The following is a 20033-nucleotide window of genomic DNA, read 5'->3' on the forward strand; positions in this document are numbered from 1 at the left end:
CCTTTATTAAAGAACTGGTAAGATGAAGAGTAAGAACAGGTAAGATGTAAGAGAAGTACCTTTATTAAAGAACAGGTAAGATGAAGAGTACCTTTATTAAAGAACAGGTAAGATGAAGAGTACCTTTATTAAAGAACAGGTAAGATGAAGAGTACTTTTAGTAAAAAACAGGTAAGATGAAGAGTACCTTTATTAAAGAACAGGTAAGATGAAGAGTACCTTTATTAAAGAACAGGTAAGATGAAGAGTACTTTTAGTAAAAAACAGGTAAGATGAAGAGTACCTTTATTAAAGAACAGGTAAGATGAAGAGTACCTTTATTAAAGAACAGGTAAGATGGAGAGTACCTTTATTAGTTAAACAAAATAATTTAAGAACGTTAAAATGTTCTTTATAGAAAATGAATTTCCACATAGAATTATAGGTAAGGGTTCTAAGAACTATTGAAGAAAAATGTGTGTATGTGTTTTTCTTATAACAAAGCCAAATCGAGCTATACCGAGTGGAATCGAACCCCTAATTTTAACGTTATGGATCCGGAGACCTACCGCTCTACTAGAGGGAGGCAAAGTTAATTGACCCCAGAAATATATATTAGTGTTAATACGTAGAAAAAAATTATTTCTTAGACTTATATTATATTATATTATATTATATCTTGTAACAACGAAGTCTTTTCAAATTAAAAGCAACATAAACAAATTCTTAGAAGGACATATCCACATTTCATTTAATGCTTATATCAAAACCAATTTGCAGAATTAAAAATTTCATTAACGTGAAAGATTAAATTTGAGACCAAAATTTCTAAATTATAAGATTCCCATCAATATCGATGTCCGAGATGTAATTATAGGTAATTCTGCAAAGAAAAACTTAAAATTAATAATAAAATAATATATTAATTTAAGACTCTTTAACCCTTGATTGCTTTGTCAATTCGTATTAAGTGAATGTTTTGTATGACCAAATAAAAACTGCTTTGAAACTATTACTAAGGCTCATAATAAACTGCAGTTACGAATTAAATAGACGCTTTTAATGAACAGACGTAGATTAAACAGATAGATATCTGTATTACTTATTTTCATTATGAGAAATACTACTATTGCTGATTTCTAAGCGAACATGACTAAGTACATTAAAGTATAAGTAAGATAATGTTATACATATCTCACTAAACGTATACAGTAAATAATATGATAACGTAGTGAATTATTTGTTTGTTTATTTGATTTTGAAATATCGACTCAATTTATAAGTTTTCACCCTAAGAGAGAGTGGTAAGTATACTGATTTACACTGTTAAAATCAGTTGTTCGATTCTCCTAGGTGGACACAGTAGACAGCATGATGTGGCTTTGCTATATAATTACACAAATTACAAATTACAGTTCTCAGAAACAAAACATCTTTTATAATAGAATAAATATTTCCTTAAAAAATACTAATGATATGTAAATATTAACGAAAACCGATCTTTTTCTCCAAAAAATTCTTTTCATCGATATCTTCGTTTTCCCATATTCATCTCCTGTTGGATTGTTTCTCTTAGACTACTTTATCCCTCGGAAGAGCACCTCTAACTCTTTATGGATATGTACCTGAAAATAGCTGTCTTCATCTTTATAAGAACGTTTATAAGAATAAAACCATCCACAAAATTTATTCCAAAATGAATATGATAATTAAAAATGATTTTAATATATTTGTTATAATATTGTATGGTATTTGGAGGTTTAGGAAGTGAGAATGGATTTATTTCTTTGTCGTTAAGCGCAAAGCTACACGATGGGCTATCTTTGGCTTACCCAGTTTAATGTTTAGTGTTATAAACACTAAAACTTATCACTTAGCTACAGGGGCAGTAAAAGTATAGAGAATAAATATTTTTAAGGTGATAACAAATCGATCTAACGAATATTAACTCCCGTTTATTTGCCTCGAATATTTATTCAAAGCAACCTTTGTGATAATCGTACTAGCCGTTTTCAGTTTTGAGGTGAGTGGCATAGGGAAGTCAGCTGTTCAACAATACCCACCACCAGCTTCTGATCTACTGTAATCGAATAGCAGGATTCAATAATTACTATTCCAATGCATCCCTGGCCAAAATAAATACGGATCATATTTATGTGGCAACAGGACGCAATCAGATAACTTTTGATTCATAGTGCAGCACGTAAATCTACGCGACGCCTGACAAATAGTTCCTCTCAAGCCATTATCATCACACTTAAAGGCATTAATACGTAGCAAAATGTGTAACCCGCTTAATGAATATTAACAATATAAAGATAAGCAAACAAAAGTAGTTTTCAACACTATTACAAAAAATGTGATTCTATACGCTGAGCAGTATTTTACACATACCATCCTGTTACACAAGCGAAAAAGAATGAATGGCAGTTACGTGGTAAGCTGTAAAACACCTAAAACGATGCAAACGTAACAAACGCTTTTACAAGTGTAGGATCAATGTGGTGGTCATACACAATCTATGAACATTTTCAAATGGTATTCAGGAAATCTACTTGATAAAGGAGACTGTTTTTCATTTAACCGATAAATCATAGAACTCAACTAACTATTGTAACCGAAAGTAAGCACTCATAATATCAATCTGAAGGTTGAATAAATGATGACATAAAAAATCTGCGCTAGCCGTCCATAATTTAGCAGTGTAAGATTAGAGAGAAAACAACTAGTCATCACTACCCACCGCCACCTCTTTGGCTACTCTTTTACCAACGATTATTGGGATTGACCGTCACTTTATAATGCCTCCACGGCTGAAAGGGCAAGCATATTTGGTATGACGGGGACTCGAACCCGCGACTCTCAAATTACGAGTCGAGTGCCTTAATCACCTGGCCATGCCGGGCCAAGATTGAGTTGAGAAACGAAAATTCACAGCTGCAAAACACACACACACACATATATATATCAAACAAATTGAAAGTTATAGAAACTAGTAAACTCGAAGACCGATAACCTGGTGATAAGGAAACGAACAAAGGGAAGAGATAATATTCTGTAAACTGCTAGTAGAACCTAAACGTTCCCGACATAAAGTGATGGATGTGTTCACGTTTCTCTCTGGGAGAATTGAAACGTTCGCACACATCGACTCTCGTTTAAAATTCTGAGAGTTCATTACACTGAATAATAAACGTTTCGTTCTGAGTTTGAAATTTTACTTTCAATCAAACGGAACTCGGCATAAAGCTCAAGTAGTTTCTGTGTGAAATTAATGTCGTTGTTTGTGGAATATGACTGACGAGGAATATTGTTCGGTATAATGTGGTGAATAAAGCCTTTACGTAAGACATACACAAATATTACAAGCATGAATACAGCCATAAAGAAATATACTATGGACACTGATGAGATAAGACTGTTTTACGACAACTCTCGTTTTTTTTAAATTTGTCTTTTAATTTTTATAGCGTCTTCAATGATGTCAGTGACAAAATAATAGATAATTTATTAGTTATGTTTACTACATAACAATTGTTTCGAAAACAATGATTAATGTTGGCATATCAATGTTGAAAATAAACTTCCCTGTTGTGACGCCCTGTCTATTTCTTAATAATAGCCTGAAGCTATTTCCATGAAATCAGAATCTATGCAGCTTTTACTGACTATCTAATTTATTGACTCTGACCGAAGACTTAAAAATCCACTGGAGTTGCATAAGCGAACTTAAAAGGATTTGTTTGTTTGTTTTGAATTTCGCGCAAAGCTACGCAAGGGCTATCTGTGCTATTTAGCAGTATAAGACTACAGGGAGGGCAGTTAGTCATTACTACCCACCGCCAACTCTTGAGTTACTCTTCTACCAACGAATGGTGGGATTGACCGTCACGTTATAACTATTTGGTGCGACGGGGATTCGAACCCGCGACCCATATTTGAAGTTATGTAACTAAGCTACATTCTTCAAAAAAGAATGATTTTATGTGCTCGTAACGTTTTAATAACTTAAAACATTAGCTACGTTTTTATTGAGATATTAGAATCTAAAGCCGTCATTTTAGAAATCCAATTTTTATTAGGAAAAGAGATTTGACGTAGAAAATAAAGCAAATCGAAAAAGACGCAGAAAACACCTATCTAACAACTGAGTTCTTAATCCGTTAAAACGAAGGAGTAGGACTAAGAAATCAAAATCCACTTAAGTTGTTTTTAATAAGAAATCGCTTCTAAGTAAGTTACCGTGAAGCAACTATTTTGAGTGCACTTCGATTAAGAAAATTAAAAAAAATAATAATGCAAATTTCTCAAGTTTTTTATGACAGGTTAAGCTTCGCTGGCTTGCTTCCTTTGATAGAGAGAAAAAACAAGTTAAAATACTTAATCTTAACAATTTTGTTACAGGTGTATATGTTTAACAGTGATATATGTACATAACCTTATACATTCGATACACATACGAGCTTTTTCTAGGTTTTGTCACCAATTTCTCATGACATGTAATTCACGTGTTATAACCCTGTAATTCAGTATGTATCGCGACGTTTGAAATGAATTCATGAAAAGTTACAACTGTTTTAAAACAAATATAACTTATTAATGAAAGAATTAATAGCTATGTTTTACGTGCAAAACTTTATTTCCTTCCTTTGTCACGGCGGGCAAACAGAATCTGTTCTATTCATTTAGTCCAAGCAGATTTATATAGATAACTTGCCTGAAAGTATGGTGGACACGAAAAATGAAATATGTTTATATATACAGTAGTCCGTAAATTGTAGAAGCTCGTAAGCGGCCGAATACTGATAGCGTGGTGATAAGGAAACAAAGAAATGGAACAAAGAATACATTGATTGATGCTATTTGTTCACAGAACTACAATGTTCACCAAGTGTAGTAATACTCAGTATGTTCGCTGTTCTCTCTGTTTGAATAGAAGCATACGCACATAACGATTTTGGAGAGTGGATGTTGTCTTTTTTTTTACATACACTTCATCCACATATCTGAAAATTGATTACCATGTAGAAACGTATTCATGCTCTTTGAATTAATATATGTACCTTATCTTACGTGTTTATTAGAAATATTAAATTTCATCACGTGAAATTTGATATAATTCTTAACTGTATTTTGTGTAAATTTCATATCGTCTGTGGTTCTTTATTAAATTATGTTAGGAACATTTTCTGCATCACCAAGTTTTCTATAATACTTCAATATTTTTCTCGTTTATGTAGTTTCCGCATCTTCTATTCATTAACACTACTTCACCTAAGCCTACATCATGTATTGTATTTTCTTTGGCTATTATATTTCTTTAGTTTCTTCTAATATCTAAATCGCTTACTGAACATCCTCAATTTATTTTGTTTTTCTCTAATCTGTATATTATATTACGTTGCATTACTTTTGAGAAAAATTAAATCTAAACTACAAATTGTTCGTTTTAAACTAACTTGCAGTTATAAAATAAAGAATTATATTTCTAAAGTATGCAATTTACCAGGTTACTTTCCTGAGAAATAGCGCCTATAAATCAAACTACAAAGAATATTTCTCCCAAATTAAATGGTTATCACAAAAGGGATGATTGACAAACATTTATAGGGTTAGATGTAACGAACTACAACATAAAAACGAACCACAAGTTACACAACAGCAGTAGTTGCATTGATATTAACGCATCAACTTTATTGGCTATGAGACATATAATATTCACTTCATAATAATTCAGAAATTTTTGTTTTCTCAAAACGTGATATAACATTACAAAAATAGAGCACATCAGGTCTTACAGGTGATAAGCCCTTCCCACGATCTGTTTAGTAAAGAAGGGATAAAACTGATTTGGTTTCCATTAAGAATAACACCTGAATGCAAAGGTATGTGTAGATTGTGCAGCCGAATATTCATTAATTACTATTTCACTGTAAATTATAACTTTGTTCTTTGAATACAATTGCAGAACAAAAGGTCTCTTGTAGTAACTTGTGAGAAATCTGAGTTCCTATTCCCTCACACATCTGGTATGATATTTTTAGTGAGAAAGAAAAATCTCCAGTGGAAATGATTTGGTTTCACAACTATCAGACCTATAGGATATTTTTTCTTTTATATTCTTGATATTTTATTAATGGACATCATAACTAATCACAGACGTAACTCAGTGCATAATGAAAAAATACACTTTTTACTTTGAATAGACGAGGCTTTTAACTGCATAATTAAAATGTTAACGTTTCATGTTAGTAAATTACCTCATTTCGTCGTTTTCTGTAAATGAGGAATGAAAATTTTAATAGAAAAAGTAATAATTTAAACAACATGTACAAAAACTTGCATTTAAAGCAAGGTTTCAAATTTATTATATTTGTTCACTAAATATCCACAAAAAATTAACCTTTAATTTAAACATTTGTATACTTTGTTAAGCCACATGAGAGAACAAACAACAAAATCTGCAAAATAATTATGAGATTATTTCTTAAGTTTATAATTTTATGCATATATTTTCGGGTATTTTATGTATCATAAAACTTGGTTGAGCGGTAAACTTCAGGCCTTATAACGCTTATATTTAAAGTTCGATTCGGCGGCGGCCGTAACATAAACATCTCATTATGTAGCTGTGTACTAAAATGTCTTAATACCCTTATAGATTGCATTAAACATAAACGTTTTTAGGGTCTAAAAATTAAAACCTAGGAACAACGTTGGTTGGAAGTTTACTTTGATATAGATTGTTGAGAAGATGTTTCATTGAATTCGCAATCAATCACAATAATTGTAAAAGCAAAAGGCATGATCCTATGGCATTCTGAAATTCCCAAGAAGTAAATATTACTTGAGTCTTAGTGCTATTCACATCGTTTTCATCAGAAGGTAAAGCATACCTCAATCACCAAAACTTTATTAAAGGTATTCAAACTGTCTGCTTGAATCACATCGTGTGTTGTTGTAAGTATCAGGGCTGGTATTTCATCCTCAGGTTTTATTATTTTTTATTTCGGGTGATTCACATCATTCAGCTGAATTCCAGAAATTCCTTTTCAGTCGTTTCAATCATAACGCTTTCCAGAACAATGTCCTGTTTCCTCACTTTAACATTAATCTCGTATATGTTTTTTATACGTTTTTGTGAAATATATATTGGCGGTGTAGTTTCATGACAAAAAGATCCGAGATAAAACAAACAAACAAAAGCTCTGCTATACACAAACTTTCATACAATGAAACCTTACATATATGAATTTCTAAAATACTTTAGGTGTATCACTTGTCAATTCTGGTACAAAACAAACAAACAAAATAATCCCTGCTTTAAGGGAAGTCGTTTAATATTTTGTTGTCCAAACTGAATACCATATAGAGCCGTATGTAAAACCATATTTGCAACTCAAAACATACCATCAACTGTAGGATGAATTGAAAGATCTACAACTAGTTTTCTGTTAAGACGAATTATGGAGATAGATATACAAATAGACATCTTTCTACTTTGTTTCTGATAAAAATAAATTAGTTATGAGAATCATGGGGGCCTCTCACGCATCATTCGTATATTTATGCCTTTCTTATCCGTCACTACAACAGTTCAACACCATTTTACAGAAACTGTTTTACGCTATATCTCCAGTTAATCCAGGTGATAGATCTGATTTAAGTATCTTAATTACTCTCTTACACGCATTCCTAAAGTTTCCAGAAAGTTCAGAGTTCACTGTTTGTCCGTTATTACTTTAATGACAGATTAACTGTCAAAACTCATTCCTCTGTAAAAATAACTTTAAATTAAAAATGTATATATACAGCTACTCTAAAGAATGTTTATTTCGAATTATTCATTCCGTATTTAAAATTATTATAATCTCGTAAATACTTTCAGCTTCTAATTTAGAGATAAGTGCATGTTATGAAAGATTGGTGGAAAAATTCAAGGTGTTTTAAAATTTGTAGTACAGGTGTTGAAGGTTAAATATGATTTGGTATTTCAGTTTAATAACCTAATACATATATAGAAGAATGGTAAAAAATTGTTAGCTTGAAAATGGCGAATAGGAATCGTAAAAAAATACAGAAACAGATATCAAATATTATATTTTCAAGCCTACAGCTATCTATTTTAATATCGATGTTCGTTTAAGTTAAATATATATTTAAAAATACTCATAACTACGCTGTTAAAAGTGTATTACGAAATTCCCACCTATTCACTAATGTTGTAGAAGTTTCTCGAATGTAAGAATCAACAATATATATGTATACATAAACACTAGTGTATCGTCTGTGTCGCTGTGCAGGCTGTAATTTCTAGAAACTTTCTTCAAGCCTATAAATGTAACCAACACGATACAACATGAGACAGTATATATTATTGGTTTGCTATTGTTAAAACGCTATAAACTTCGGAAGCTATAACTGTGATTAATACTTATTTATCAGAAATTTCGAATATTTGAACAGCAATATTTATATATTTCGAACATTACAAACATCAGTGGATTCACATCGAATATAAATATTTTTACAAAACCATTACATAACTTCATCAGTGGAAAAAATGTTAGCTAGCTTCCTCTTAAGTGAATTGTATATACATCAAGTCGACATTAATTCGTTCATTGTAAACCCTCGATAAGATATTAAGGAAGTCTCAGATTAGAAAAAAAAGACTCAATATTGCTTGTACGTTTGTATATTAAACTATATTTGTGTGAAAACAAGAAATGTGTGTATGAATAGTGTCGTCAAATATCATAAATTGAATACATATCAGTATTTATTTAACTTTCAAATATAAATTATAGTTTAACTAAGGTTTAGGCAATTTTAAGTTGTAAAAAGTAACACTAGGGACTCTTAAAAGGTAAACTACTCTTGGAAAGAGTCTGAATTGTTTTCTCAAGTAAGAAATGTCCTTATTTTTATTCTAGTAAAACTGATAATTACTGTAGACATGAAGGTTGAGAAAATATTTGAATAATACTTCTATCCTTGTTTGTTTATTGAATTAACTCAAAGCTACACGAGAGCTATCTACGCTAGCTCTCAATCATTTAGCAGCGTAAGACAAGAGGGAAAGCAGCTAGTCATCACCACCTACCGTCAACTCTTGGACTACTCTCTTACAAATCGAAGAGTAGGATTGACCGTCACATTATACGCCTTCACAGCTGAAAGGGCGATCATATCTGATGTGACCAGGATTCAAACCCGCGACCTTCGAATCACGGGTCTAGCGCCCTAACCACCAAGCCATGCTGAGCCTTTGTTTCCAATTTTATTGTACCTAGTTGTAGACTTAACAATTATAAACTTTTGCATTTTTATTCAACTTTCGTTTCGACAATACATGTTTCCCCATTTCAAACTCATATTGAAGCTAATATTGTTTCTTTAGTTTTTGTGTCTATTTATAGGGAATAACATTTAAGGTTCATACGTGATAGAGCATTGTAAATAACGGGGACTTTAAATTTAAAATGTACAGCGTTTCATATAGTATGTCTGTTTGGGTTTCAGTGTAAAATATTCAGTCGATTTTGCTGTAGGCTTGTAAAATTAATAATAATACGAACAAATGGGCAAATTTTGATTTTTGTCTAATAATCGTGAAATCATTAATTTTGCATATTATCAACGTTTTGGTGGTCTTCATCACTGTAAATAAAAGTTTTCAGTGTTTTTTCATGAGTACCTCTTTTCATCAAGGTGGGTTTTTTTTCCCAGAAAGTTCTGTTAGACTTTTGAGCAAATTCCTGTACGATTCCTATTATGGTTCATCATATGCGTATGTAAACCAGAGCTTTTAAACATAAAACGATGAAAATATGTTATCAAGAATTTGAGGAATATAAAATAAAATGACTAAGAAAAATCATAAATAGGTATATTGGTATATCTGTATGAAGTAAGAAAATAAGACTATATTTAGGTGCATGTATTTACAGTTACAACAACGTACACATGTAATTGCTTCCCAGTAGCATAGCGATATGTCTGCGGACAAACAACACTTAATTCCAAACAAACAAAAGCCCGGCATGGCCAAGCGTGTTAAGGCGTGCGACTCGTAAACTGAGGGTCGCGGGTTCGCATCCCCGTCGCGCTAAATATGCTCGCCCTTTCAGCCGTGGGGGCGTTATAATGTGACGGTCAATTCCACTATTCGTTGGCAAAAGAGTAGCCCAAGAGGTGGCGGTGGGTGGTGATGACTAGCTGCCTTCCCTCTAGTCTTACACTGCTAAATTAGGGACGGCTAGCACAGATAGTCCTCGAGTAGATTTGTGCGAAATTCCAAAACAAACAAACAAACAAATACGTGTAATTACACTATATATTTCCATATATAATATATTACTATGCAGGCTGTATGTGTGTATATATATATATATATATATATATAAACTACAAACAATGTAATAAAATCGAAACTCAAAATTATGCCTCCCTTAGCATTCCTTATTGTTGTTCTTAAATCATAAAAAAAAAACTTTATGATGTAAGGACGACAACAAGGGTTGCTAACGGAGGCATAATTTTGAGTTACAATTTTATTACATTGTTTATGGTTTTTATTAATTTCATTATTGATTGATAGTACTAATTTGAATTGTCTATGAAGAATTAATCTATTGCAGGGCATTGTATGTATTGATTTGTACGTATATATAAAACTTGTTAACGTTCTAATACTCTTTTCCATCGCTGCTCCAGCGTTAAGTCTACGGAGTTGTAACTCTAAAGTGAAGGGTTCGATTCTCCTTGAAATAGCCAAATGTGGCTTTGCTATGAGAAAACACACACACTCTAATACTCTCATTTAACATACACTTAGTTTAGTGAATTACTGAGCTTTATTTTTATATGAGATAGAAAACAAATAAGCTCTGAGAATGTTGTTTATATTTTTATCACTTACTATTATGAATGTACTGGTTTGAAATAAGTGAGAAACAAGTATTATACTTTAGTCTCTTTTAAAACACATACGAACTTTAATGAAATCTATATTCGAGAAAGGTGTTCAAGCTCACATATTTAGTTGTGGGTATCTCATATCATTTCTCTTGTGCACTACATAGCAGTTTTACAATTTTGTTTTCAAAAATGTAAAACTATGCACAATTTGCCCTGTCCGCAAATTGGAAAATTCGATACTAACTTCCAGCCATGTTATATTCAAATAGAATACTTAGTTATGTGTGTGATATTTCAGCAAAAAGCTACACAAAGCTATCTGTGGTATATCCATCGCAGGAATCGAACTTCAGATTTTAGAATGGTAAGCCTGTATACTTACCACTTTCCAACTGAGACACTGTTATTTGAAATAAAACTTAGATCTTCGAGGCAAGAATTATCAACCTTTAATAAATATAGTATTACATTTGCTTAGTTAGTATGAATGTCGGTACCGCGTATTTAATGAAACATATACTGTATGTGTAGGCCAGTTATAATCTTCATTCATCCGGGATTTAATATCTTCAAACATCTCTGTATTTATTTCGTGATTTACGATTTACGTTCTATAACGCAGTTCTGCAATCATCACTAACAATTTGTAAAACCATTAGTCTCAACTTTTATCATCCCAAAAAAGGCTTCTATTACCAAATTTGTGCTAAAAAATTCATAAGTGAGAAATTAATTTTTTCGCAGCTTTATGTTTATTTTGGAATTTATTATCATATGATTAAATTTAGAGAATAGATAAGTTTATATTTAAATTTCCTCAAACCTTTTCAATGAATGAAGCTCAGACATCAACTCCGTTAATCGCTACAAACATTTCCCTCGAATCATTAAAAACGTTTCAACAGAATCACCAGCAGCCATGTTAATTTCTGTTTCTTGTCCAAAAAATCGTGAAATATCTTGTATCATAATTGTACAAACAAAATTAAAAGCGATTTTTATTTTTATTTTGAGGCGACTAGGAACAGATATACTGAATGAAATTTATCTTCATGGTTACTGTTTCACTATATTTACTAGTTCAGGACTTACTTGTATCACGTATAGTAAGTTAAACAGAAAGAACAAATAAAATAATGTTTGTCAGATAAAACATTGATTATGTGTTTATAAAGTTATTTCTGAATTCCAAAAAAAACTTTAAATAGGGAAGGCCTGAAAAATTATTTCATAATTCTTCTTTAAATTATGCTTACATATTATTGTTAATATTTTAAGAGTGACACAAAACTTAAGTAAACAGTAATTGAAACTAATTTATTACAGCTTTATCCTTTATCCTTATCGCTTTCAAATGTGATTCTCTTTGAGCTAAAAATAAATAAGTAACATATTCCGTAGTTCTATAGTGAATAATGTTTTAGTTTTTTACATTTATCACCCTGTGAGCACCAGTGACAAACAAAGTAGCACCAATTGAAAGTTTTTATCCAGAAGTAAATGGTTCATGTTTTATGTTTTCAAGAAATTCTGGGGATTTTCCAGTTTTAGGATTACTTATTTTACGCTGCACGTACACCAGTATTTTTTTCTAAAACTGCATCAAAGAGAACAAATAAAAACGTTTTATTACAAAAAACAATAGTGTCTCATGCATACAAAGATAAAGTAAGATAAAATATTACTTACAATAGGATTAATTATCAGTAATATTACATTATATCGGTTGGTATAGGCACAATATTTTTTAATTCAAAATAATGCACTCCAATGAATTCTTGACATGTGAAGTGAGTTTATTCAAGCGTGAATTAACATTTTTAAAAACAATGAGTAATTATTTAACAGTAAGTCTTCGTACAAATTCTAACATTCAAAATTTGAATTGTTAAAGTTAGAATGGATTATCAGGTAAGAATGATTTAAAGTGTATCAAAATAAGAAAGGTAACACTTGAACGTGTGTTATCGGTCTTTGTATTTAAACAGTGTTACTGTAACCTCCTGTAAAATTGGACACGCATGCGCAATACGACCTTACACGGTGTTTTCATTTGAGCCTCACCAATAGTCACTATTACTATTATCGGACTTAACATAAACAACAGGGTATATTATCTACAAGAGAGAACATATACCCGTGATTTATTTTGTTTTTTTACAGACTTGTTAGTTATATTCATTCACAATGCCTTTTAGAACTGGTTTTTAAACTATATATTTAGCTGACAAGAAAGAAATGAACATACGTGTCCCAAAACGAACTATAGAATATAATTGATTATTGTAACTCTTCTTGTAAAATAAACAGGTTTATTAAATTTACTATGGAATTTAGTGGAAATGGAAACATTAACTTTTGGACTCAAAAATTGACGTAACTAATGGAATACCTTTTTTCATATTTTCCAAAAACCAACTTATAGTGACGTCATCATACAGGTTTCTTCAAGATATCAAATTCACACAAACTTGCTGTGTTCTACAGTTGTTACACAGTCTTAGCACTGTACTCTTGTAATATGAATATTGTAGCTTAAGATATGCCACACTGGAAATCTTCTTTAAAAATATATAACACACTCAAAAAAGAAATCTCCAGAGCAGCCTTCTATTACACAAACAATCTGAGCAAAATGTTGTGCAACAACAAAGACAAAATATAAAAGTACGGCAACAATGGTGTTTACCACTTAAAGTGCAGTATCGTATACATCAGTTAAACAGAACGTACCATAAAGACAAGAATTATAGAACATTCTAGCAATTGGATTTCACTTTTGGATCCCACGTTATTGATACTAAGAATCAATTTGTTAAAAAGGTAGAAAACAAGAGCAAATAAACGACAATAACTATATAGCCTGGATATTTTAGAAATAAATATAAATCCAAAAACAAATTTCAAAAAACGTTCTAACGATTCAATCAATTTCAACTCCTCCTGACTCGCCTCAAGATGAATGTCAAAGTTACTGGTTCTGTAGTTAAACATATATAACTCTGTTTACACACCTTTTCAGTCTGTACTTGATTGATACCTTTACTGGTGAATCCACAGTTGTTAATAAATGATGTATTTGTTTTCTTTCTAAATTTTTCGAACCACAAAATAGCCTGATGTTTTTCATGCGAACAAGTTGTTAATTTTTATAATCAGTTCTCTTTGTGTTCTGACCCAAATAGGCCCGGCCAGGTGGTTAAGGCACTCGACTCATAATCCGAGGGTCGAGGATTCGAATCCCCGTTATGCCAAACATGATCGCCCTTTCAGCCGTGAGGGCGTTACAATGTTACGGTCAATTCCACTATTCATTGGTAAGAGTAGCCCAAGAGTTGGCGGTAGGTAGTGATGACTAGCTGCCTTCCCTGTAGTCTTACTGCTAAATTAGGGAAGGCTAGTGCAGACAGCTCTCGTGTAGCTTTGCGCGAAATTCAGGAAAACAAACTGATCCAAATATAATTTAACTAGACTTCGATCTAGGTTTATTCACTAAATTAGACAATGGCGCTTATTATTTCATCTCTTGTCCGACCAACCCCCTCACACAGATATATTTTGGTGCTTCAATCTTTTTATGCAAATGTGTTTTTTGAACACCAGTTATACAGAAAATGAATTGTAAAAAGTGTTTGTTGCAAAAGTTGTCAGATTTCCATGCTAGGAAAATTTACAGTGGCCAAAACAATTAAAATGCAATATAAGAAGAAAATATAAGGACACTAAAATGATAGGCTGATAGAGAAACATAATATCTCTCAGTAAAACCTCTAGCTAAGAAAAGGAACAGAAAGATTTGGTTTGTTTTGAATTTCACGCAAAGCTACACTGGGCTAGCCGTCCCTAATTTAGCAGTGTAAGACTAGAGTAAAGGCAGCTAGTCATCACATCACCACCCACCGCCAACTCTTTTACCAAATAATAGTGGGATTGATCGTCACATTATAACGCCCACACGGCTGAAATGGCGAGTATGTTTAGTGCGACGTGGTTCGAACCCTTGACCCTCAGATTACGAGTTGAACGCCTTTATCACCTGGCCATGACGGGCCTAAAACGAAGTGAAGGAACTTTTTTTTGGCATAAAATATCAACTGAAGCATTTCTCTCTGAAGAAATTTTTTTTTAGTATAGCCTGGTTTACGTTAAATTTATTTGTACTTTATCATATATCTTCTTAATAGAATTCATCAAAATACAAGTTTAATAGTTATAAAGACACAATAAAAACTACATGAACAACACCTTTTATCTCGAATAATGTAAATTAACTATCACAACTGTCATATATTTTATCAAACCATATTATATTTTCTAATGTATTGGAAATCAAATTAGGTTATTGAAGAAGTCTATTAAGTTACCACTTTTAATCTCTAACATATTAATATTGATTCTAAGATAAATGAATATTATATTTCTAATTGACTTTCTCACAGTAATAGATTAGTTTTTGCTTCACTGATCCAAACGTACACTTTATGATGTTTTCATCTAAATAATTCTGTATTATTTTTTATTGGCTGTAAGCTTACAATTGTTTTTCATACGCTACATGTATGTTTTTATCCGATAGCCATTTATTGACTCTCAAATTGCTTTTAAAATTTCGTTTCTTCAAATTAAATTTTTATTAAAGGTGTTTGTCTTAATTTCGAACTTTATTCATCGTTATTTGTTTCAATTATTTCACTTTATGTCTCATTGCTCTAATTTGCAACATAACCGTTATTCTTGAAGAAGTATCGTATACTAATATTTAGACCCCTAAAATGTCTCTCAGATTTATGGAGCTTTTAAATCCATTTTAACCTACCATACAAAAACCTAACTTTGGTGTGCAAATAATATTATGGCATTGCGCCTAACTTATTATTGGATATTATATAGCAGATCAACTATTTAATGATAGTATATGTATATATACGTCACAGATTTTTTTGCTAAAAATAAAATTAAAAATATTATTTGGGACATAGTGGCCTAATACATTTTATGATTGACGGTATCTTCCGTTGTAGGTTGCAGCAAGTTGTAGATTTCAATTATTCAAACCGAGTCAGAGCATCTTCGGTCAACAAAATAAAAAAATACAGTTATGACTCTTATAATGGTAATACTTGTGTATTACTTAAGGAGTTGTTGAGTACCTTTTACTTCATTATATAATTAAAATAAGAGATTTAATCAAATTGCATGTACCTTTATTCGTGTGTAATGAGAATTTTATTTATTACACATATTCATCATTAAGATAGAGTAAAGAGACTAGAGTTATTTATATGAGTAAGTGTATGAAGATATTGTAATTGTTTAGTAATACGTCTTGTAATTATTTAGAATATATAAGGTCTTGGTAATCTTCTCTTGTTTGTGTTAATAGCACTCCTTAATGGTGATAAGAGAGTAGCCCAAGAGCTGGCGGTGGGTGATAATGATTAGCTGCCTTCCCTCTGGTCTTACTCTGCTAAATTAGGGACAGCTAGCGCAGATGGTCCTCGTCTAGCTTTGCGCGAAATTCAAACCAAACCTTAATGTTCAATTTAGACAGTGATTTGTAAGTAATTGTTCTACAGATTATAATGTTTAAGTTGTTTTTGTAATTATATTTTAATTTGATATTATAATTAAAATAACGACACTAACACTATTTTATTATACATATGCGAATTCGCAGTATATACTTTGTACTTGTGTTTACAGAAACATCTTAATGAAAAAATATAAAACTACAAAAACATTTAAGTTTTCATTGCCACGACGTAAGGGTTTCACAAGCCTTTAAAGGGGAAAGAACATTCAGTATTATATTTGCTTCTCTGTTAATATGGACATGAGTATATAAGAACAGCGTATAGAGAAATGAAAGACTGTTCCACGTGCTGGTTAGTAACAATGCAGCCTCTGAAAATTAATCATCTCTCAGTCAACACAAACCTTTAATAAAACTACGAAATCAGTGTAAACATCTGGAATTGAATTCATTTTACAATACACTTACGAGATTTGAAACTGTAAATCAATTCAAAAACAATGATCTCCACATTGTTGAATTTGAAGGGTGGGCTACAATCTGTAGGTTACTTATTAAATCCATGTAAAAGTGGCAATGATTTTCACGATGTCTTGGTTGTCAAAAGTATGATAAAGAGCAACAGAAATCGATTGTGAGGAGCACAGGGCCCAGCTGCTCATTACTTAGATTGGATAGAGATGCCTGGGTCCGATGACAAGATGAAGGATACCTATGTTATGTGAACTGTAAAAATTGTGGAAGTATATTATGTTTAAGTCTCTTCTTTTTTTTGCTTAAATTTAACTCTCTGATAAGATATAATGAATAAAGAAGTGATATGTTACGCTGAGGCTTTCTGTAAAATGTTGCATGTCACTATGATGGTGCATTGCGCAATAATATTATTAGCACACCTAAATTAATTTAGGTTATAAATTAAAACAAATCTATCATTTTAATGTATTATAATGTGGACGGGTATGTTTTCTTTGTAGCAAAGTTACATAAAGATATCTGCTGTGTCCACCAAGAGGAACTAAACCTCTGATTTTAGCGTTGTGAGTCCGTATACTTTAATGTATTACAATTATTAGTTGGACTTACCGCCCATACATGTGAAACAATGTCTTAGCTGAGGTAACTCAATTTTAAAGTGCAAGTCTGTCTAACCACACCATTAGTACTTGTTACCTAATACGTTTTATATTATTTTCTACTTCTGTTGTTACGTACTATAATTTATCTTGGACGAGTCTTCGATTTATTATATTACGTACTACTATTTCAAATAGTCAATAATTTTAATTTTAATTTATAAGTTAATTACACCTTGATATGTATTAAATTTATGATACATTCCAATAAGACTGATACCAACAGTTTTCTTTCTTAACACAAATATATTTTAATAAACAAACAATAATACAACTTATAATAATGGTTATTACAAATTGATATTACAAAAAAATTTACATAAAAATGTTTTACAAACTTACAAACAATATTGAGGCTTCTATCTGGTTTGAAACTGTGTATTTTATGAACGGTTCACGATGAGCGAGTTAATTTCGAATTGACATCAGTACAGTTCACTTAACGGCTGGCTAACAAGCTAGCTCTCTATTCTTGATTTGTCTCACGTTGTTTAAAGCTGACTCTTATGGATTGAAATTATATAATGTCCTCGTAGAAATACTAACGTCTGAAGTTAGTTCTCTGAGGTTAGACGGAATTTAATTTTAGAAATCCATAAATATTGCTAGTCAAGTATCTGTAGTTTTCCATTTAATAGACGTTAATTGCAATTATGACTGCCGAAGTTTATATTATACTAGCTGTAGCAAACAAACATACATTTTTCTTCTCGGCGCGTCGATTTATAAACTTTAGGCGAGGTTCTCGAAAGTTAAGTTGATAACAATACTGGCAGTCACTACTATTTTACATACAACATATTATATCGTTGTTTCTTGTACTTGTGAATCTTCTACAAATTTAGGGAACAGGCAGTTCTCAGCACACATTTAGCAGTATAACCTACATACATTTCTAAATATGTGTTTATCTAAAACTAACATCGACGTTAAAATAAATATCTAATTATAAATCCGTTCACTATATTCTTTATATTCATGGTTTAAAACGTGGTAATAAGATTATTTTTAGGATTAAATATTAGGGTTACAAAATATTTAATAAAACAATTTATTATACTTAATAATTGTGTACTGTGTCTTATACTTCTTACGTTTCAGCTTAAATAGATTTAAACCAAAAAACAAAAAATACTTTTTTACTAAGGACCTTCTTTTCTTTTTATTTTCTCGTATTCTGATGACTCATTATTAAGTCTGAGGAATTACAATGCCAAAAATCGAAATTAAGTACCTTTGGTAGGAAGATATAGAACAAATAGAACATTGTGTAACTATGTGCTTAATAACCAAAAGCTGGTTTCGTATTGCAAAATAAAATTTTATGTTTTGTTGATTTATGATTTTCTACATAAAGATATACAAGTTGTCCATAAATTTGGACATGTTGGAAAATGACTTCCAAATATTTTTCCCACTAGTTTAAATAAGTTGGATTGTAAACTTGCAGTCTCACATTTTATGTTTTGCAGTCTTTTGGGCTTTTTTTTACAATTGCATATAAGGAAAGCGACTTTTGTGTGTTAAAATAATTTTTCTTTGATTTCCAGTTAGCATTAAAATATAACTGTGATTTCATCTTCATCATAAATTATATACTAACGTACCAAAACATTTGTAAATTTTTATAGTTTAATGAAAATAGCTGCTATTTGTTTCATTTTCATTCCCCCCCCCCAAAAAAAAACAACTAGCTTCACGTTCGAATTATTAGACTAATTACAATTACTATATATTCCAACCACCTGAATTACACGTAACTGCTTCATTAAGTAGATAATTTTCATAAACTTATGTCCGGAAATTATTGAGGTACTTCTAACAATTGTGGGTCAACAAAGTTTTGTGTTAGGACTGAGAGGTATAATTAAATTTGTATTTAATGCTATATATGACTATGATGAAGAATTAATAACAGAAACAATGTTCCCTTTTATATTTTAAATTACAAGTTAGTTTTAACTCATTGGCCAAAATATCGTTTCTGATAGCTGTAAGGAATTTACTATTATATATTTCTTTTAATATCGAAGCCTATTTCAGTCAAATCTATGTTTAAAATTGCATGTAGTTTATGCTGTTATTAAATGTATATTGCGAAATTTCCAATTATTTACTAAATTTGTAAAAGATTTTCGAGTGAAAGAAACAGTAATGTAAATATATATATAAATACCAGCATTGTTGCCCGAGTTGAAATTCCTAGAAACTATCCTTTCAAGCTTATAATCTAATGCGACACGCTAAGAGACTGTTTATATTGTTGGTTTGCTACAGTTAGTATACTATAAATCTTGAAAGCTGTAACTGTGATTAACGCTTATTAATCGGAAAACTACAGGAACGTTTACAGATTTTGAACATTACAAAATGTTTAACGTAATATCATCGTATTACCATTGGAGGTTAGTATTTCTATGAAACATTGGATAACTTCAGCTGAAAAAAACCTCACGTGTACA

At 31.2% G+C, this 20033-nt stretch overlaps 1 protein-coding gene and 1 long non-coding RNA gene across 3 annotated transcripts in view; one reads left to right on the top strand and one right to left on the bottom strand.

The window, feature by feature from the left end:
- The window catches only part of LOC143252117 (GTPase-activating Rap/Ran-GAP domain-like protein 3), a 534261-nt gene that overhangs the window by 19443 nt on the left and 494785 nt on the right, over positions 1-20033 (top strand). The window lies entirely within an intron of this gene.
- The window catches only part of LOC143252118 (uncharacterized), a 99077-nt gene continuing 79856 nt past the window's right edge, over positions 813-20033 (bottom strand). For both annotated transcript variants that reach the window (XR_013028838.1, XR_013028836.1), the window contains exon 3: positions 813-1604. This is a non-coding gene — a long non-coding RNA (uncharacterized LOC143252118). The remainder of the gene's footprint in view (positions 1605-20033) is intronic.

This window comes from Tachypleus tridentatus, chromosome 6, assembly GCF_004210375.1.
Source record: "Tachypleus tridentatus isolate NWPU-2018 chromosome 6, ASM421037v1, whole genome shotgun sequence".
Classification (NCBI taxonomy): Eukaryota; Metazoa; Arthropoda; class Merostomata; order Xiphosura; family Limulidae; genus Tachypleus; species Tachypleus tridentatus.